Here is a 20,455-nt window from a genome sequence, read left to right as displayed (position 1 = left end):
TTTGACTTGTTTTTACTTGCTTGTTTAATGCCTAAATATAGGCTGTATAGTGTAACGTATGAAGGACTGCTGTTCAGGACGCGGGAAGAGGAATCCGAAAAGACTGGCAGCTGTCATTAGCCAATGACGAGCTCTGCATTGTCTGCAGTTGTGTTTTAAGGGACCAATAGGATACCGCTCAGGGCCAGTGGGCGGGATTTAAATGCAGCGCATGGTAGCTGTGTGAATGCAACTAAATCCAGAGGGTCTTCAACCCCAGCCGAGGAGGAAGAGCAAGAGTCTGTCAAAGGTAGGACTAAAGGTTTTATTTCTGTCTGACTCACAAGTGTCATTCGGGGTATTTTGACTTCAATAAACACCTGAAATTAGCTCAGTTATGTTCAAATTTGCCATTTATTGTTAACGCGACGGTAAGTTGAAGCTCTTGGTGTCAAAATTTAAATGAGAGCAGAACGTTTCTAACCCCACAACGACCCGGTTAGGTGTTTGTATCACTAACATACTGGGGGTCGCTGTGTTAGCCATGATTAGCTTGCTCATTGTTCTGAGTGGCCAGCATCAAGTTCGCTACAATCCAGGAAAAACGGATCGACATCATAGTCCGCGGGGAGAAACGGTCGAGCAACGTCTATTTTCAGCCCAGAGATGCGTTACCCCCGCTGTAAGCTTGAGAGGGAGCGGAAGCAGCGGAATGTCACGTCTTAATACAGCGAGACGTCGCGCTGCAGATGTGAGGCGACATGGAGCCGTCAGTTCCAGAAGCTCTCCATCCTCAGTAGCTGCTGCTGCAGCCGCAGAGTCAGGCTGAGCTGTCTACGCTTGCTGTTGCTAATGCAGTGCGGTAGAGGCCAGGCTACAAGTCCTGTACTAGACTGAGACATCTCTGTGTCACACATGGAGATCAAACAAATCAAATATCTTCATATGTGAATAATCATTCTGACAGGGAAGAGCATAATCTCAAACTGCAGCATGGTCCTATATAAAGAGATGTTCTTTGTGATGTTGCTTTGACGTTTACTTTTGAACCTTCGACAGGAACAGCCAGAAGTGCTGTTTTCTCGTCTTTATTTTTACATAGGCAGGAAATAAAAGCAACTTCTCTGGCACACTGCCTGTTGTAGTTACAGGAGAATGATCTTTAACCCTCACCCACTAACTGGGAGTGTGTGCTGGATTTAGACCGTTGTAATGCAGGTTAATTTTACCCTACTGATAATGTGTTGTTGCAATAGAGAGGTAGAGCCAGCTCAAGGCATAAGCAAACTAAGCTGCTGCTTAGGGCCCACTGAGCAGCAAAAGTGAAACTTGTATATGTTTTCAATACAAAAAAGGTAATATATGAAAATTTAATTCTGGTAATGAAACCAAGATGGCGCCGATGATGGCAGCCTCGGAGCTTCGCTCTCTCTTTGTTTTTGTATTTTGTGTGTTTTTATGTTTTATGTGGTCTCATTCAGTAGAGAGGAACTTCTCAACATCAGAGAGTCTTCTCTTGGGATTTTTTCACCATCTTTCATTGATCCGAGGTTCACCGAGCTCCTGGCAAGCGGAGCTGCGGCACTATACGGGATACTGCGCCGAAAGCGTCGGCGGGGAAACCGTGCTGGTGCGCTGGTAAAGCTCTGCAAAAGAGGACTTTGCACACCACTGCCTTCAATCCACCTGGCAAATGTCCGCTCTCTAAGCAACAAGATGGACAAGCTGCTTCTTCTCACCGGTAAAAACACGGACCTCCGCGGATCAGCGGTTTTCTGCTTCACCGAGACATGGCTGAGTGAAAACATCCCGGACCGCGCACTGCTGATGCCGGACTTCCAGCTGCTCAGAGCGGATCGCAGCGCGGAGCTATCGGGGAAGAGGCGAGGAGGCGGAATCTGCTTTTATATAAATGAAGGTTGGTGCAGAGACGTAAAAGTGTTGGGGAAAACATGTAGTCCTGATCTGGAGTCATTTTCCATAATTTGTAAACCGTTTTATTCACCGAGAGAGTTTTCCTCGTTTATAATAATCCGCTCATATTTTCCACCACATGGCTGCACTTCTGCCGCGGAAAAACTAAGAGCTTCCAAACCCACGGTTCACACTGTTAAGAAGTGGACTGAGGAATTAAAGCAGACGCTACAGGCCTGCTTTGAATGCACAGACTGGACTGTTTTTGAAACTTCAGCCACTGACCTAAACCAACTAACTGATGTGGTGACATCATACATCAGTTTCTGTGAGGACATGTGTGTGCAGACCAAGACCTTCTGCATCTTTGGGAACAACAAGCCATTGTTTACTCCACATCTCAGGAATCTGCGCTGGGATAAGGAAGAAGCTCACAGCAGTGGAGATTGGGCGCGGTACAAGCAGGCCAGGAACAGACTAACAAAAGAGATTAAAGCAGCTAAGAGAAGCTATAGTGAGAATCTTAAGAACAGCCTTTCTACTGGTGACACTTCAGCTGTATGGACTGGTCTGAGAAACCTGACTGCCTATAGGAGCCCCTTCACCCTTCCTGAACAGAGTCGTCTCCTGGCCAACCGTCTGAATGGCTTCTACTGCAGACATGACAGGAAGCCATTCACACCTCAAACCATCTCCTTCACATCCCATTCAGGAACAAATTCGACCCGTAAAACAACCAATCCCCTACCTTCAGATCTTCTGCCTGTACTAAAGATATCTGAGGAAGATGTAAACAGGCTCTTTCAGCGCTTGAAAACAAAGAAAGCTGGAGGACCTGATAACGTCTCCCCATCATGCCTGAAAGCCTGCGCACATCAACTTGCTCCGATCTTCACAAGGATCTTCAACAAATCACTGGACAAGTGTGAGGTCCCCTCCTGCCTCAAACGATCCACCATCATCCCGGTGCCCAAGAAACCCACCATCCTAGGATTAAATGACTACAGGCCTGTAGGCCTGAGGACCTGAGATGGTCTTCACACATAGACACTGTTCGAAAGAAGGCCCAGCAGAGACTGTACTTCCTGAGGCAACTCAAGAAGTTCAACCTTCCACAGGAGCTGCTGGTTATCTTCTACACAATATTAGAAAGTCATTGGTAATCATGTTGATAAATACTACGATAACTATATCAGTTGCTGTAAATCCACATTTTCTCTTACCTTCCTGGCATCCTGACTTTTTCTAAACCTGTGTCTTGTGTAATCTCTATTTTGAAAAAATAACAAAGTAAATAAAAGATCTATGTATTTCTACCTCTAACTACCGCAGCCGCTATTTTGACGGCCCTATTATTTACATTGATATTTTTTTCCCGCGGCTGAGTATACGCGTGAGCGTTGCCTAGCAACCGTCACTCTAGAAAGCTGTCTGAGAAGGAGATCGCTAGCATCCTACAAATGGCTTCCAGACGGAGATTTTCTGCTCAAGAAGCTTTGAAAATGCTTCGAAAATTAGATGAGTGGGATTCTGGGGGCGAGAGGGATTCTGACGGCTCTTGGTCAGTATTCAGCAGTGACAGCGAGCCAAATTCAATTCAAAGATACTTTATTCAGAGTCAGAGCGTGAGCCTCCCCAGGCTAAAAAAAGACGAGTCCCATCTGCAGGCGGTGGTGATTTATTCTTTCAAGGTAGTAAATGACTAGCCTATGTAAGGATTTTATAATTTTAGGCTATAGTTTACAGATTAGTAAACTAATAATGTATATACTGTTTATATAGCAACAGTGCCACAATCAGCAGAGGTTCAGAGACAGGGAGATGAGCCAGACGCCCAGTCCCCAGCTATAATCCCAGCAATCCAGCTCACTGGCAGGAGAGAAAATACAAATCAAGGTACTGATAATGGACAAAGAAAAAAACAATAAGTTAGGCCGTAGATAGGTATAGTAGCCTAGTAACAATGCTCTATTCTGCGCTTTACAGCATCTTCATCACAAGACGAACGCACACCTGAGAGGGAGGAGCACATAGGAAAGGAAGGCACTGTGTGGACAGTGGTAGGGGAGGAAGAAAGTAGAGGAAGGCGTCAGAGCCAGAATGTGTTGACAGAGGCAGAGGGACCCACCACATACGCAAAGCGCCAGATCCAAGATGCCCACTCCGCGTTCCTCTGCTTGGTGGACGCCGAAATGCTCATCCACATTCAAGACTGCACTGTAGCTGAGGCCCGCAGAGTTTTAGGTGATGATTCCTCCTGGGACATGAGTGTGGATGAGCTAAAGGCGTTTTTAGTGCTAGTTTATGTCCGTGGAGTGAAAGGGGGGCGTAACATGGAGCTGTCCAGCTTTTGGTCAGATGACTGGGGCTTTCCATACTTCTGTGAAACCATATCAAAAAGCCGATTCACCGATATAATGTGCTTTCTGCGCTTCGACAGTAAAGATAGCAGACACGCACGTCTCCAAATTACAAAGTTTGCTCTTGTGAATGAAGTGTGGGAAAGTTGTATGAGCTGTTACAAACCTGGTGCTGATATCACCATAGATGAACAGCTCCTCCCGACCAAAGCTAGATGTGCCTTCCTCCAATATATGTCCAATAAACCTGACAAGTTTGGCATCAAGTTTTGGCTGGCAGCGGATGTCAACACAAAGTACATGTTGAACAGCGCTCCTTATCTGGGTAAGGATGAGACGCGCAATCCAGGTCAGCGTCTTGGAGACAGTGTGGTGTTGAAGTTGGTGGAACCATTCACGGGGAAGGGAAGAAACGTCACAACAGACAACTTTTTTACAGCACTTGAACTGGCCAAGACACTTCAAACAAAAAAGACCAGCATCGTGGGTACACTGAATAGAAGCAGACGTGAGCTTCCCCCGTGCGTAAAGGAGCAAATGCCGCTGTACTCAACCAGAGTCCTAAAAAACACCAACGCCACCCTAACAGTCTACCAGTGTAAAGCCCGAAAAAATGTGTGTGTGTTGAGCACTGTGCACACTTCATCTGGCATCCTCAATGGCCCGAAGTCCAAACCCGAGCCCGTGGTTTACTATAACCATACCAAGGTTGGTGTGGATGTGCTTGACCAAATGTTAAAAAAATACTCCGTCAATACTGCAACACGTAGATGGCCAGTGGCAGTTTTCTACAATGTCCTCGACATGGCTGCAATCAATTCATGGTCCTGTACAGAAAATGCCTCCATGAAAATATTCCACGATGAGATTTTATCCTGCAGCTTGCGAATGAACTTCGCTCCAGTTACATGCGAACCAAAAAGCAGCCGCTGCCTTGTGAGCCGGCACCTGTTGAAGACCTGCTTGTTTTGGAAAGGAGACGGCAGTGCCAAGTACGCGAAAGTTGCTCCAAAAACCGCTCAAAAGATGTTTGCTGTCTGTGCAAAAAAGTAGTGTGTGGACAATGCACTGGAAGTGTGACTGTCACATGCAAAAACTGTATGTAGATTTCCGTTTCTCATCTTAATTTTTTCATGTTGTACATAGTTTTTAATAATTCTTTTGTTTCCGCTATTGTCTCATTATTATTATTATTATTTTTATAGACCTGTTTATAGTTCTTGTTATTGTACAGTTTGAAATGAATGATTGAAACATATTTATTACATTTACTGTAATGTAATTTATTCAGCTCATATCAAATTTATCTATTAGGCTATAATATTTCTGTAAATAGTGATATAATAATAACCTATAATACAAGCCGTTTTTGTTCAAATGTTTGTGAAATTATTAATTATTCTATTTATTTGTTGTGTGTTCTTAAATGTTTGCCATAAAAGGTCTAATAAAAATGAATGATCCTCCAAATAATTAGTAAAGCTTTCTTTTTTATTTACCCGCTACTCTGTGTTATTTTTCAATACTATTTATAAATAATAATAATAAAACATAATACACTTTTGATCAAATACTATTATAAACCATAATTTTATAGCGTGCAAGAAAATCTTTAGTATTCTGGCCAGAGGAATGCAATGACGTCATCACCGCCCTCGCGTTCAGAATGCTTGTCGTCAAATTGACGGGCTTGGGAGTTCTAGTAGTGTTAGAATTCTGGGAGTTCTATTGTTAATGTTGTTCATGTTAAAAGTACAAGTCCATCCAACTGATCAAATATATAATTGGCAAGCAGTTTGATTAAATTCACATGAAATAATCAAATTAACCAAATGTTGCATCCAGGCAGTCCTTTGCGATTGCGATTTTGCACACATCAACCTCTTTTTTTCACTGAAAGCCTCAGGAGCTAAATACCAGGGATTCATTTTACCTGGGTAACAGGAAACCTGGGTAATCTGTGTGCTTTCTGTTTCCACAGCTCTAAAATGCAGCCAAAAATGTATTCAAATCAGTCTAATGACATAGGGGAAGTTGCGAAGAAAACTGCACTTCACCTCCAGTGCAGCAGGTGGCGGTAATAAGTTTTTGTTTTGCTTCATTCAGTGTTGCCGACTCAAAGTCCTGCTGAATGTCAGCCAAAACGCTCAAAATAACCTGGCCCTCATTGTCTGTCCACCTATCGTGTGTCCTCTTCTTTTGGTCCATTTTCGATCACAAAAAGTACGCTTAAATTGAAATTTCACATAAAGTAGAAAACAACATGCATGTCTTTTAATTTGGTGGGTGAGCAGAAGTCAAAACGGTGCAAGAAAGGGTCCATCAGACATCGTTGCTCAGCACATAACTCTGTCTGTGAACTATCCCGGGGTAATCTGAAAGTCCTACCCCCAGATCAGGACCTTTTTATCCAGGAAAGTGTGGACCCAGAAAATTTTAATTACTCCGGTTAAATTTTCAAAATGCACAGAGGGGCTTTCAAAATGCCAGGTATTGACTGAAAGTCCCTGCAATGGAAACGGAGCTATTGGTATTGCAATGAGAATTAATTTCGTGCTAAAAAATATCACCTTATTATGTTTTTAATATTTTTGAGTTTGTAGCTGCTAATCACCTAGTGTTTCCCTAATACAAAAGTCCACAGAAAAGTACCTGTTTATTTTTATAGTTTCTTTAAATCTCCTGGTTGGGCGGAGGTAAAGGCAGTGACAGGAAATCATGCGCTTGTGTTTGACAGCATACACAGCTGCTACAACCAGAGCCTTTTCCAACAATTGATAAAAAATAACGTGAGTCTGCCATGTTGTTCTATCTTGATAAAAATGAATCAAAATGCAGCCCGTCATCTCGGTTTGTGGGGTTGGGGAGAAGTCCCACACAAAGCAGAGCAGTGGTCACCCTACACGGGTCCTTCAGGAGCTCTTGACTTCTCACACAGAAATCTTACGTCAGAATGAGCCTACTTTTAAGTATGCTTCAAAGTTGGACTGTTTTTTTATTATTAAATAACAAAATAGCGCATCAGAGCTTAAGCTGCTTGTTTATATGTTTATAAATTGTAAATGGCAAGACTTGTTGTTGCATTTAATGAACAGGAAAAATTATTAGGATTTTTCAGTATTTGGCCTTTCTATGTCACTGATCAGAGACCCTTCAAAGAAAATTATAATCTTTGGTGCTCTATCTCTAGTTAACAGTCATAATATAATTTTGCTAACTTGTTATTCCTTAATCATTTCTGTGGCTTTTCTCTGTGCTGGAGTCATGTCATGCATACAGTAACTACTAACTAAACAGAACAAATTAAACTGGCCTGTCCTACCTGATTCTGCAGTGTAAATAAAATATAAAAAATCCTCTTTTTACAATTTGTTTACAGCTTTTTGTTTATTAAATAATCTGAAGGACGGCTGTGTGACATTTAGCACTTTGAGCAATGTCATTTGTCTCTGGTGTGACCATCTGCTGCTGTAAGACGGCTAAAAAAATGAAAAATGTTTACAACACTTGGAATATAGTCACCAACAATTATTGCACTCCTAACAGTCCTTTGTGATATGAATATTGCACATGCACACTGATAATGCGATTGTCATATATTGTACAATCTTAATTTGAAGTGAAATATTTGAAGCAAAACTACTTTCCATCATTATGCCAGTTTGAATGTCAGCATTCTAACAAACCATGAAATCTGGGGATGATAAATGCACAGCACACAATGACACCTGGGCAATTTAAAAGGGAAAGTATTGATGCTGTGGTGGCTGGTGTGTGATGGATTGAAGTGGAAGTGGGGGCCCCAAACCGAAATCTGCTTTGAGCTTTGTAGTCTTGGGTCAGCTCTGTTTGGACAGCAAGCACTGCTGGCAAAGCATGCTAAACCACCCCGCAGAAGGCAGGGGTCATCTGATTTAGAAAACTACTCAATTGGCTCTTTTACCCACCATTACTACCAGAAGAGCAGGGAATCTAAAAAAAGACTTTGGCCTTGTACCAATTTCACTGCATCAAGAGAAATTGTTACTGTTAAAATCACATGATATCAAGATCACGAAGGTGCACCTGTGTGTGATGATTACCTCTGGCTACAATCTTGAAAGTTCAGGCTAGCTGATCTTAGTCGCTTTAGACAGGGCCATGCCTTGCATGTTGTGGAAACATCATTACATTATGTATTCGAGCTCAAGAACCAATCTTTGCCACTCCCTGGAGGACAAATGCGAGCATAAAAACGACTGCTTAAATTGTGTCTTGATGACAACATATAGCACAATCTCATTAATGTTGTGTTTTCGCAGTTGGATATTTCTGGAACGTTAACATTTTGCGCTGTTGCACATAACATGCTAGAATTATTCTGCTTGAGCAGCTGTACAGTAAAGAGCTGGAGGCCTGGCTCCCTATTTCTGGACGGGGCAGAAGATGGTGGGGTGGGGGAAGGGTGAGGCTAAAATCTCCAACTGAGTCGGTGGTTTAGCTAATGATGCAATTAGACCACTGCTTTTTGCATCTCCTGATTAGATCCTTTACTCTCAATAAAGACAGAAATGGCTCACTTGTTTTGTTTTTATTTTATTTTATTTTACAAGCATTTGGAATTTTATGATGCGTTAACATGTGTTATGTTGTGAACAACACATTAATGGATTTGGCTCTGGCACTTGGTATAGCATTGACATTATCTGTAATTTTTAATGTTGGAGCCATAGTAGCTTTATAATTGAGTGTGTTATTTGTGTTAAAATCATCTCTTGGTCTACCAGCATGTTTGTGTTTATTTGTAGACCTTCAACTCAACATGACACTCAAAGATCCAACTAGAGGTCATGTAGTGGGTGAGCTGTCCTGTCTGTTACTCAGACGGATGTCAAGGAGAACTGTAATAGATTTGATTTAGTGATTTATTTACAGGGCTCTATGTCTGGGTGTTTTGTTTTACTATTACTGTTTTCGCAATGTTGGCAGAAGTTGGCAGTCTCACATTGTTCTTATTCATTGGCCACAGCCTATAATAGTCCACAATAACAGTTATTGGCTTATTTTGCAACAGCTTTGTTTTCTAGAAGAGTTATTTTTTAATAAATTCCGATTGCAAGTTTCAAGAAAGGGGTCTGATCAGATTAAACAGTTTCTATTAGTCCTCCTGTATCCCAGATTGTTGTTGTTCTATGTGGGCCACGATTGGTGCAAATCAAATTAGGATCCCATGATGCAAATTCTCATTAATAAAGTTGCTTCCAAATCTCTGTGAAATGTTTTTGCACCCTTAAACATTTCTTCAGGTTTTTGCTTTTGTTTTGTCCCACTAAAATGTTTCAGATCATTAAATTGTTAACCAGACAAAGATAACCCGAGTAGGCAAAAAAAAATACTGTTTACAAGATATGCCTGTTAATACCGTTTTATTTGTCCACAAAACCGTAATGACAACCTCTTAATCCTTCCTGGTCTACCTCCAAAAAATAAATAAAAATCTGTCTGTAGTTGTCCTTAGTGCCTGCTTTTTAGCAGAAAGCTTATATCCTGCCGGTTCTGCAGCCAAGCTCTCTTCCTCTTGCTACGCTGCCTGCCGTTGGTGACCTTAGGCAAAAAATGGACTACTTCCATTTACCTGTCATATATTCATTTTTTTTTCATTAGCTGTTTAAGTAGTTTAACTTGTGGGTGTCAGAGCTCCAACTAGTGTAGTCCTTGAGTTGTTTTGACAGCCTCTGTGAATACCTTCTTATTTACTGGGACAGGAGCTAAAATAGGAATTGTGACTATTAACAAGAATAGTAAAGCTAAAGGTGAATGTCTATCTCTCTTTTTCTCTTTTCAAACAATTATTATTTAACCTTAGTGTTTAACAATGGATTCAAAATGGTACTCTATACCTAAGTGAATATATAGAAAAAACTTAAGTGGCATCACAGGACTGCATTAGATGCCTCAGGTCTTTACTAAGAGGACAGTACTAAATAAATAGGTGGATTTTATTTTTCTTTCAGTAAAATCACTTTTTTTTCCTTATTATTAAACAAATCTCCAGAGCATTCTCTAAGCCAGGGTCAGAATTATACGTACAGGTTCAAATATGTACATACACCCCTGCTAATAGTTGCTTAAATATCCTGTAGCAGGTTGTAGAAAGAGCACACACTGTTTGTAGCCATCAACTACAATTCCATCCCCCTTCTTATGAGAAGTGGTAGTGCTCATTTCAATTGATTGGTTTCCTGGCATGAAGAGTTTTAAACATGTCCCACAAATTCTCAGTAGGGTTGAGGACGAGGACATTCCAGAAGCTTAATGTGTTTGGTAGGGCTGCAATGATTAATTGATGTAATCAACGACATTGACTATAAAAAATTGTGTTGTTGAGACATCCCAATGAACCTTGTCAGTGTTTTTATAACTGCAAAGCACTACAGGAAGTTTGTCTTAATTTTCCTGCCCGAACGGTGGTTTGTCAGCAAGCTAAAGAGTTCTCCTTCAGTGGTAACCACTGCTGTAAGTCATGAACATGAACAAAAGCAGTGGACTGGACTGGTAATTTCATGGAGTTAAAATTAGCTTAATTTTACCCACATCAATTGTATCCATTGACACACACTGGGCATGTTGTGCTGCAGAGCGACAAGACAAAACAGATAAACTTTAACTGTAGGTGCGCTAGTTGTGTTTTCAGAGTCAGAAATGGGGGAAAAAAATTAGGGAGAGTTCACAGGCCGCCCGCACCTTGAAGCGGTGGTGAACAGCTAGATACCTCCTGCAGGGTTTTTATAATAGAGCTGTATTTTTAATTTTTTCTATTTTAATTTTACAATTACAGTTTTGATTGCTAATGTGTTGGCAGCAAAAGTAAATAAATGAGGAAGACAATAGTGGAGTTTCCATCGGATTCAGCAGTTAAGTTCACTCTTTTTTTAACCACTCTGAACTACCTTTTGGTGGCCTCGACTTTAAAATATAAAACTCTTAAACTTGTGAAATCTGGACTGAATTGTTCTGGACTGAACAGGTATCGTTTAAAACACTTTGTGGTTTGTAAATCCTATTTGTTCTTTATGTGAAGACATAAAGAGTGTCTGTTCAGTGTATAATAAAGCAGTTTAGCTTCAGACCTTCCACAGCTTCCATCTAAGGTCGTCTGGATGCTAAATAAAGCTCTAAACTGTCTTTAGTCTCTTCTTAAAATAGAGTGTAATTGGTCAACAATAATCCATATCAGGTTTGACTTAAATATTTGTTTTTAGAAGTTAAAAATTTACAAGTAGTTTTCATCCAGATGGTTGAAACTTGGACACAGTTGGGTGTTCCAAAAAGATAAATGAACCCAAACCTGGATAATACCCAGTTTGGGAAGGCTTCCTGAATGGCCTCCCCTTCTACCCTTTGGATAATGTTTTTGAACCATGCTTAAAAGCTGCCAGGAAACAAACCAATTTACATTAGCTCTACCATATCCAGATAAGAAGAATGGTCAAAGATCCAACCAGAAATATGCCAGGACTTTGCTTATTGCTATTAAAACTCATTTAAATTGTGTCATCTTTTCGTCCTGGAAAAAAAAGAATGGTTCAAATGCATTAAAAGTCCAAAGTTAATGTGATATTCTTGCCACTGATGTGTCTGTAAACCTTGGACTGACACTGTAAAATGGCGGTCCAAGGAGCAAGAGGACAGGTTTCACAATAATGCATCATGATGAACTTCTAGATGGGACAGTTTTTACTCTTAAATTATTTAGTTTTCTTTTTTATATTTGCTCCCTGGGTAAAGTAATACACTGAATTCATGCAATCCATTAAGTCAGAGGCAAACCATACCTTGCTGCAAAAAGCCCGCATGGCTACCACAGCATCTTGCAATGGCATGCTATTCCATCCGGTTTGCCAGATGACCTGGCCTCCACAGTCACCGGACCTGAACCCAATCAAGATGGTTTGGGGTGAGCTGGACTGCAGAGTGAAGGCAAAAAAAAACAAAAGTTGAACCTGACTTTACATCTCTTCACATAACATGTTAAATAACTCTTTCAAAACAGGACGTCTGTTACACTTAAATTCCATATTATTTTTTTTGTACTTACCTGCTTACTCTGATGACTTGCTCTGAATGGAATCAGCTAGGAATGCATAGTCAGGAAAGTAGCTGCTAATAGCCAGCCTCAAGCACACTTCCAGATGATCATCAGTCATGGTGCAATGATATTTGTTCTTTATTATCCTCATGTGAGAAAACGCTAACTCGGATAAACAAGTGGAGCCGAATAATGCAGTCAACAAGGTAGCACGTTTTCTCATATTGGGGTATTTTTCCTCTGCAAGTAGTTTCTAGAACTGTCCATGAGCCCTGGACATCAGCCGAATGTCAGATTGTAGTGTCAAAATTTCATCCTCCACTTCAGACACATTCAGGTGAAATAACATTGCAAATTTTGAAGAAAGTGACTCAATCTGAGCATCTTCTTCAAAAGGGGAGCACATGAATGTAGCAACTGGCTCACGTACTGCAAAGTCTTGAAAGCGTTTGTCAAACTCTGACAGACACATTTTCAATCTGCTCTGTGCAGCGTACACTGTCAAGTTGTGCACACACCTTTGCATCTCTAGCTCTGACACAATGTTCGGGAAGCTGGCGACATCATGATGCTGCAGCTTTGAGGACAGATGTAACATATTCCGTTTGAAAGGATTAACTGAGCTGATCATGTTGATCACGGTTTAGTTTTTTCCTTGCAGCTGCACATTTAGAACATTCAACATGTTTGTTAGATCAGTTAGACATGCCAAATCTAGAAAGCACTGTTTGTCATTTAGTTGGTTGTATTCTACATGTTTCTTTCAAGTAACAACTCCTTAATCTCCGGACAGAGCTCTCGAAACCTTTGCAGGAATCTCCCCCGACCTAGCCATCTCATGTCAGTGTGGAGCAGCAACTCAGAGTAGTCGTGGTCAGCCTCCTCCATGTGTGCATGGAAAAGCCGTCTTTGAAGAGATCTGGCGTGACTAGAACATACGATCCCTGTTGCCACATCAATTATTTCTTTCATGTTGAGCATTTTGGCACACAGCACTTGTTGGTGTATTATGCAGTGGTAATTGAGTAAGTCAACGAAAACATCGGCCTCCCTACACTTGGCAATAAATCTGTTCGAGCGGCCAACCATTGCTGGCGCGCCGTCCGTGGTTATGGACACCAATGTGCACACAGGATGTTGCTTTTTTTCAGTGAAGTTTTGGAAAGACTGAAAAATATCCTGTCCCTGTGTGTGTTCTTTCATGACCAGTACTGTTAACAGCTCTTTAGCCGTCATATCAACTGGAGAGACTGAATAGGAATAAGGCTGCAGGTCCAGATCATGTCAGCCCTAGAGTCCTGAAGGCCTGTGCAGAGCAGCTCTGTGGAATTCTGCAGCACCTCTTCAACCTTAGCCTGGCCCAGAAGAAGGTTCCGGTGTTGTGGAAGACCTCCTGTCTTGTTCCGGTACCAAAGAAAACTCACCCATCAGTCCTCAATGACTATAGACCTGTTGCCCTGACATCTCACATCATGAAGGTCCTAGAGAGACTCCTGTTGGCCCACCTGAGTAAGCAAACAGTAAACCATCAGGACCCCCTTCAGTTTGCTTATCGCTGTGGAGTTGGAGTTGAAGATGCCATCATACACCTGCTTCAACAAACCCACTGTCATCTGGACAAAGCCAGCAGCACTGTGAGGATCATGTTCTTTGGTTTCTCCAGTGCATTTAATACAATCCAACCTGATTTGCTTTGTCAGAAACTCCAGAAGACTCAGGTGGAGGCCTCAACAATCTCCTGGATTAAAGACTACCTGACAAACAGACCACAGTTTGTGAGACTGAAGGGTTGTGAGTCTAACCAGGTAGTCAGCAGCACAGGAGCACCACAGGGGACTGTACTCTCACCATTCCTTTTCACTCTGTACACCTCTGACTTCCAGTACAAGACAGACTCCTGTCATCTGCAGAAATACTCAGATGATTCTGCAGTCTTGGGTTGGATCAGAGATGGACAAGAAGCTGAGTACAGCATGGTGGTGGACCGCTTTGTGGCATGGTGCAGAAACAATTATCTCATTTTGAACGTGACTAAAACAAAGGAGATGATTGTAGAGAGTGTCTTCAGTCAGAGGCTTCTTCAGATCTGCTGTAAGACGGAGCGCTACAGGAGATCCTTCCTGCCCACAGCCATCAGCATCTACAACGGCTCTTTGAAGAAACCTACATATTGAATTGAATTGAATATCAGCAAATACCATCTGGATAAAAATGCACAACTGGGCTGTGTCGATCACATCCGTAGACTTGTCTAATTGCAGCAAGAAACACTCGCAGTCTGCAATATCCTCCCAAAGCTGCTGCGTTAAATCCTCGGCTATGGCTTTTGAGCGCCGTGTAACTGTATTCTTTGATAGTTGGAGAGCCTTCATTGAAGACTATATCCGAGTGTCCCGAAACAACGAGTTAGCTGCTTCAACAAATGCTTCTTTTATCATCTCTCCGCCTTGGAAGGACATCCTGTGTTTAACAATTAAGTGACTCACCTGGAATGATGATTTGGTGGCTGCCTTTGCTTTTGTGGTCACTTGTGACAACAAAGACTGCTGTCCAGACAACCGGGGTCTAAGTTCCTTCACCGTTGTCTCTCTCATTTCGCCTTTAGGAGGGAAGTTAATGTCAAAGTTTTTATGAACAGTCCGAAAATGACGTTCCACATTTCCCTTCGGAACAGTAACAGAAAACTGACAGATGAGGCCAACGCACTTTAAGTACGACATCGTGAAAAACAAGTCCTCCTCCCATTCCGTATGGAAGTTGTAGTATTTACTTCTTGCTTGGTTCAGGTCCCCCACTCATTTTAAAACCCTTTCTTGAGTTTATTATTATTAAACTGGAGGCTCACTAGCTACTCAGCACTGCTCGGCACTGCTAGTTTTCCAGTAGCTGGCGTAAATCACGAGGTGGTGTCAAAAAAAGAGATGAGATGTCAGACTGGATGTCCTGTATGTCAATCTACCAAAACTACCTTTGCCATCGACCAGTAGATTGCGATCGATGTAATGGGCACCCCTGTACTAGGTGATTTGCCATGCTTAATGGCATAAATGGAAGAGGAGTGCTTAAGTCTTATTCAAATACAACACCGAAGGAAAAATGTTTCTAGTCGGAGACCATTGTGAGACGGCTACAAGGCAGTTTGAAAGTTTTTGTGTCAATCAAAGCTCTGCACGAAAATGGGAGGAAAAGATGTGTACCATCAACATTCTGTTAATTCCAGAGGTAACGATTAGCTCTTGTACTCATGCTATTTGTTTTAAAGGTATTCAGGCAGTCAGTTTCATAACTGTTGTTTAAACATCAATAACATTAAGTTAAACCTCTATCAGATTTGTGAGTGCTGTGGTTTCACAGCCGATCGATTTGTGCTTGCATCACATGCAAGTACTATTTGCAGGGTGGGGCCAGCTTCTTAGAAGCTGCAGTTAATATGGCCTTTAAAATTCAAACCATGTCGTAGAAAGTAATTGGGTTCAATGTTCAGAAGTTTATATCATATCCATGTATTGATTCTTATGGAGAGGCAATTGTCTCTTTGGACGTCTCTATGATGCTGTTAGAGCACTGTCATGAGAGAGTGAGACATCTGAAATGGATTTAGTGGTTTAAAGGCTTTTTAGCATACAGAGATCTGTGTGCTTGTTTCTTACTGTCTGTCATGATAAGACATACTATTTAAAATTTCTGTTTCTTAGAGCTTACAAAACATGTGCAGCCCTTTCCTCCCTGATCAATAATCAGCATTTTGTGCAATACAATTATGCAGATTCTTAAAAGTGAGACAACATCTAAGATTAATGTTGTCAATTTACAGTTAGTGCCTTGCAAAACTATTTACTCTGCTAGAATTTCTTCTCATTTTGTCACATCACAACATTAAAAATCAATATATTTTAATGTTTTTTTAAGGAATAGCCCCACACAAAATGTTGCATAATGAGAATGATGCAGTATTTTGAACTTTACAAGACAAAAATCTGAAAAATGTGACATGCATTTGGATCCTGAGTCTATTCATCCTTTATTAGAATTAAACCTTTTTGCTGTTTTTGCAGCTCAAACTTTCAGATTGGATGAAAAAAGTCTGTGAACAGTAGGTTACAAGTCTTGCCACAGATACTTAATTTTATTTATTTAAAAAAATATGCTTTGATCTAAACCATAGTAGCTTTGGCTGTATGTTTAAAGTGGTCTTGCTGAAAGGTGAACCTTCGCCCCAGTCTCAAATCTTTTTACAGCCTCAAATAGGTTTCATTCCACAATATTTTGTCCCATCCCAACCTCCCATCAACTCTGACCAGCTTTTCTGTCCCTACTAATGAAAAACATCCCCACAGCATGATGCTGAAACCACCATGTTTGTGATGCGTAGTGTTGGTTTTCCACTAGTTTTGGATATTGGCCAAAAAGTTCTCATCTGACCAGCAAACCTTCTTCCACATCATTTTAGCTGTGTCCCCTACATGACTTGTGGCAAACTGCGAACATGTCTTCTTATAGCTTCCTAAAATGGGTCTGTTAGATGCTTCTCTGAGTAATGCTGTTTTTGGTTTGGTTTTTGGTCGTTTTAGGTCGACAGCGACGTCTAGGTAGGTTTAAAGCTGTGCTGTACTAATGCCGTGTTCAGATAAGGGTTTTCACAGAATTTTATTTAGGAATTTCAGAGTCAAGGGGGCAGAATACAAATTTTTGTCAAATGTTTCTATTTTTTTATTTGTAAACAAATATGAAAACCATGCATCATTTTCACTTCACTGCTATATACTACTTTGCGTTGGTCTATTACATGAAATTCCAATAAGATGCTTAAAGTTTGTGGCTGTAATGGAACAAAGTGTGCTAAATGTTCAAGGGCCATGAATAATTTTGCTCTGCACTTTAAGACACATTTTGGACTCTTGCTTTTCTTCTGCAAATCCTTGTTCTCCAGAACTATTTACAGTGGCTCTGGCTGACCAAATGCATGCTTACTCACATGCTGAAAGTGCACAGGGAGGTGTGTGAATGAGTGGGACTGAGAAAATGAGAGAGGGGAGGGGCCTTTCCTTTATCTCATCTGCTCTGCTCAGTGACTCCAAGCTTGCACATTTATTCTCTCTTCTATTCGTCAGCTATATTCAATTCTTTCCCCTTCTGTCTTTTTGCACTTTCGCTCTGCCTCATGGTCTTGAGTCAGACATACATGCTGTTCTCGCACATAATCTTGGTCACAGTGGATCTGGCAGTCTCCACTCTTGCATCCTTCTCTGCTTTTCTGTTTTCCTGCTCCTTATCTTGGATTTTGGCTGCTGCTCGGCATTCATCGCTCTTTCTGGTCACTGCGTCAGCAATCAGCTTCAGACTGAGGTGGGTGTTGTTTTTTAAACGGCATCATCGCTAGCTCTGAAGCTACATGTCTCAGGTATCTTTCTCTCTCTCCCCTCTCTTTTCCTCTCCCGTGACTTTGTTCTGTCAGTGTGAGTCGGGATGATTGCGCTTGTCTGATCCTACAGGGAAGCAAGTACCTTCTGTATGCAGCAGCATTTAACGCTGTCACGCAGTAGGCTAGCGAGGTAGTGTATCAACCTCTCCAGATCTCTCTGACCGTCTGAGAGCTGCTGTCTTTTTGGGTAACACTGCTGCTGCAGCAGATGCTGCATTGAAACCCTTCTTTGCATACCTTATAATGCAGGCATGTATTTCACTCTCTCTTTTTGCTGACTTTTTTCTCTCGTTTGTCTAAATGTCTTATGTTTAATGCTATTTTGAGTTCTTAAGAGTTTTCCACATCCTAAAATTCATAGAAAAAGAAAATAAAACTGCCTTTTATATCTAAACTATGAAAGATGTACTTGCAGGCTTGTGCTAGATATATACAGACATGTATTTAATATTTGGTTCCGTTTTAACTTACCTGCCCTGCTGCTGCAGTTTCATCTGTTGCAGTTGCCACAGTGGGCAACACCCCGAAGCAACATTTACCTGTTTTGTCAGTGTTGTGATGTGTGTTGCTGACAGCTTATCACATCTGTGCCCAGCCAAACACATTAACCGTGTACTTGAGTGTGGGTGTTTGTTGTGGGCTAGTATTTCTGCATGCTCGTGTGTGTGCTTGTACATGTGTGTAGGTGTGTACGTCCTCCTATACGACAGTGTGTGCTTGCCTGCTTGCCTGCCTGCCTGCCTGCCCATGGGCTCCGGTCCAAGAAGAAAGCACAAGAGACGCATGCTGCAGGGGTTCTGTTTGGTGCAGTAAGCTGTTGAGCGCTCTGTAACAAGCAGGGAAAAAAAAAAAAAGACTCAGTTTGTGTCCTAACGCTGGGCAGGTGCACGTGTACAACAGAGAAAGGATGGCTTTCCCTGAAATGTCTGCATTCAGGGCGTCCTTAGTTAAATGCCTGTAGTCAGATTGCTGTGAGTTTTATTTTTTCTCACAATTTTTTACTACCAACAATGCCTCTTCTGCTGTTTGTGTTTTTTTTGCTCCTGTTTTGTAAAGGGCACAGATGGTGGGACAAGACAGTTCTTCTAATAATAAAATACAGAAAATACTTTTGAAACGAATAGAAGATGACATACAGTGACAATAAAGGCTGTTTAATCTGTATTTTGCTTGAATGCTTTGGTTAGGGGTCATGCCTAATACTCACTGGGATGCTAGAAACAAAGTTACCATTTTTCTTTGATGGTGCTCCCATTATTCTGGGCACACATTTTACTAATTTCAAAGGAAACAGTTTGATGCAGCTATTGCAAAAAGCAAACAAAGACAGATCTGTTAACTGTTATTTGTTCCAATTAGAGAATGAGTCATCAGAATGTCACTAACCTTGATTTTCGTTTTTTAAGACCTCATTCATGGACTTGGACTCTTAATGATACATTGAAGGCCTTCCTAACATCACAATGTTGCTTTTTGAGCCATTTTGAAGTGTGTTCCAGACAAAACATGCTGTTTTAGTGCTGCTTTTTTTAAAGTCACTGGCCAGAGGTGAATTTCCTTTTGAATTCTTTGCCTTAATAATAACTATTCTTGACTTGCAACTTTTAACAGATTCCTGATTTCCTTTTTGAAGCAGTTTCTTACTGCCAGACAGCCTTTACTAGGAGTACAGGTCCTTCTCAAAATATTAGCATATTGTGATAAAGTTAATTATTTTCCATAATGTAATGATGAAAACTTAACATTCATATATTTTAGATTCATTGCACACTAACTGAAATATTTCAGGTCTTTTATTGTCTTAATACGGATGATTTTGGCAGCTCATGAAAACCCAAAATTCCTATCTCACAAAATTAGCATATCATTAAAAGGGTCTCTAAACGAGCTATGAACCTAATCATCTGAATCAACGAGTTAACTCTAAACACCTGCAAAAGATTCCTGAGGCCTTTAAAACTCCCAGCCTGGTTCATCACTCAAAACCCCAATCATGGGTAAGACTGCCGACCTGACTGCTGTCCGGAAGGCCACTATTGACACCCTCAAGCAAGAGGGTAAGACACAGAAAGAAATTTCTGAACCAATAGGCTGTTCCCAGAGTGCTGTATCAAGGCACCTCAGTGGGAAGTCTGTGGGAAGGAAAAAGTGTGGCAGAAAACGCTGCACAACGAGAAGAGGTGACCGGACCCTGAGGAAGATTGTGGAGAAGGGCCGATTCCAGACCTTGGGGGACCTGCGGAAGCAGTGGACTTGCTCAGTGGTCCAAAGTACTTTTTTCGGATGAAAGCAAATTCTGCATGTCATTCGGAAATCAAGGTGCCAGAGTCTGGAGGAAGACTGGGGAGAAGGAAATGCCAAAATGCCAGTAGTCCAGTGTCAAGTACCCACAGTCAGTGATGGTCTGGGGTGCCGTGTCAGCTGCTGGTGTTGGTCCACTGTGTTTTATCAAGGGCAGGTTCAATGCAGCTAGCTATCAGGAGATTTTGGAGCACTTCATGCTTCCATCTGCTGAAAAGCTTTATGGAGATGAAGATTTCATTTTTCAGCACGACCTGGCACCTGCTCACAGTGCCAAAACCACTGGTAAATGGTTTACTGACCATGGTATCACTGTGCTCAATTGGCCTGCCAACTCTCCTGACCTGAACCCCATAGAGAATCTGTGGGATATTGTGAAGAGAACGTTGAGAGACTCAAGACCCAACACTC

General features: G+C 41.5%; 1 protein-coding gene across 5 annotated transcripts in view; it reads left to right on the top strand.

Annotated features, from left to right (window-relative positions):
* Positions 1–106: 106 nt before the first annotated feature.
* Positions 107–20,455, top strand: part of kcnab2a (potassium voltage-gated channel subfamily A regulatory beta subunit 2a) — a 128,521-nt gene continuing 108,172 nt past the window's right edge. For 2 of the 5 annotated variants that reach the window (XM_047347409.1, XM_047347405.1), the window contains exon 1: positions 107–289. The gene's annotated coding sequence lies outside the window, so the exon portion shown is untranslated. Of the gene's footprint in view, positions 290–17,414; positions 17,723–17,882; positions 17,993–20,455 lie in introns of those variants that run through there. The other 3 variants (XM_047347406.1, XM_047347407.1, XM_047347408.1) reach the window with 3 other exon arrangements.

Source organism: Girardinichthys multiradiatus, chromosome 20 (genome assembly GCF_021462225.1).
Source record: "Girardinichthys multiradiatus isolate DD_20200921_A chromosome 20, DD_fGirMul_XY1, whole genome shotgun sequence".
Taxonomy (NCBI): domain Eukaryota; kingdom Metazoa; phylum Chordata; class Actinopteri; order Cyprinodontiformes; family Goodeidae; genus Girardinichthys; species Girardinichthys multiradiatus.
This window is presented reverse-complemented; position numbering and strand designations above follow the sequence as displayed.